Raw genomic sequence first — 2023 nt, forward strand, 5'->3', positions numbered from 1 at the left:
TCGCGCTCCGCCCCGCGCCCGCTCGCGCTCCGCCCCGCGCCCCGCCTCGCGCTCCGCCCCGCGCCCCGCCTCGCGCTCCGCCCCGCGCCCTCGCCCCCGCGCTCCGCCCCGCGCCCCGCCCCGCCGCCCCGCCCCGCGCTCCGCCCCGCGCCCCCGCCCCGCGCCCCGCCCCGCGCTCTGCCCCGCCTCGCGCTCTGCCCCGCCTCGCGCTCTGCCCCGCCCTCTCCCTCCCTCTGTGCCTCCCCCTCTCCCTCCCTCTGTGCCTCCCCCTCTCCCTCCCTCTGTGCCTCCCCCTCTCCCTCCCTCTGTGCCTCCCCCTCTCCCTCCCTCTGTGCCTCCCCCTCTCCCTCCCTCTGTGCCTCCCCCTCTCCTCCCTCTGTGCCTCCCCTCTCCCTCCCTCTGTGCCTCCCCCCTCCCTCTGTGCCTCCCCCTCCCCCTCCCTCCCCCTCCTCCCCTCCCTCCCCCTCCCCTCCCCCTCCCCCTCCCCCCTCCCTCCCCCTCCCTCCCCCCTCCCCCCCCCTCCCCCCCCCTCCCCCCCCTCCCTCCCCCTCCCTCCCCTCCCTCCCCCTCCCTCCCCCTCCCTCCCCCTCCCCCCCCCTCCCCCCCCCTCTCCCTCCCTCCCCGGCGCTCTCCCTCCCTCCCCGGCGCTCTCCCTCCCTCCCCGGCGCTCTCCCTCCCCGGCTCTCTCCCTCCCCCTCTCTCCCTCCCCCTCTCTCCCTCCCCCTCTCTCCCTCCCTGGCGCTCTCTCTCGCCCACGCTCTGCCTCTCTGTCAGTTTGGGTGGGTGGAGGGGTGTTTGTATATGGGATACTCATCCTGCCCCCTTGTCCTGATGTATCTTCAATTCTCTCTCTCTCTCTCTCTCTCTCTCTACCACCCGTCCCCCACTTCACCCCCTAGGGAGCATGGAGCGGACCCTGGGTTGCGACGGAAGTGGTTGCTGCTGCGATTGGGTTGTTGGTCTATTACCTGGCTTTCAGCGCGAAGAGCACCATCCAGGCCTGATGGAAGGAGCAGAGGGAGGTGCGCGGGCAGGAGGAGCCAGGGGGTGAGCGGGCAGGAGGATTGAGGGAGTGAGCAGGTGGGAGCCGGACTGAATGCCCCTTGGATTGAGGGGCAAATGAGAGCCACAAGGCTGAAATGTTTGAGAAGTGATTGGACTGAATAAAAGGTTTTCCACAGATTGTTTTGAATCCTCCCTCAATAAGCTAACACTGTTTATTGCTGGGCCATCACTTGGTTCTATATAGATACTTGCAGCATTGACTGAGGCCATTCAGCCCCTCTTGCCTGTGCTGGCTCATCCAAATAACTATCTAACTACTGCCAATCTTTGCCCACATTCACCTCAAAGAAAGTATCTGCATTGCTATAGCCCCTTGCACGTCACTGGAATGTCCTAAAGTGATTCAGACTGGCCGGTGTACTGTCAAGTCGCAATGATTCTTCAGGGATAGGTGGTTCCTGCACAGCAAGATCCACAAACAGCCAAGAGACTGCTTTGTTGTTTTGTTTCGTGATTTTAATTGGGGGTAAGTATCGGCCCGGGGTGGGGGGGAGCCGGGGAGAACTCCCCCCCCCCCCCCCCCTTCACCACCACCACTCCACTCTTCCAATAGTGGCCCTGGGATCTATTATGTCCGCCCGAAGGGCAGTTGGGTGCCTCAGGTATAGCTCCTCATCCCCAAAGACGGCACCTCCGACAGTGCGGCGCTCCCTCGGTACTGACCCTCCGACAGTGCGGCACTTCCCTCAGTACTGACCCTCCGACAGTGCGGCACTCCCTCAGTACTGCAAAAGCTATGGGCCCTGACCATATTCCGGCAATAGTACTGAAGACCTGTGCTCCAGAACTTGCCGCGCCCCTAGCCAAGCTGTTCCAGTACAGCTACAACACTGGCATCTACCCTGCAATGTGGAAAATTGCCCAGGTATGTCCTGTACACAAAAAGCAGGACAAATCCAACCCGGCCAATTACCGTCCCATCAGCCTACTCTCAATCTTCAGTAAAGTGATGGAAGGT

The sequence above is a fragment of the Heterodontus francisci genome, chromosome 49 (genome assembly GCF_036365525.1).
Source record: "Heterodontus francisci isolate sHetFra1 chromosome 49, sHetFra1.hap1, whole genome shotgun sequence".
In the NCBI taxonomy this organism is placed as follows: domain Eukaryota; kingdom Metazoa; phylum Chordata; class Chondrichthyes; order Heterodontiformes; family Heterodontidae; genus Heterodontus; species Heterodontus francisci.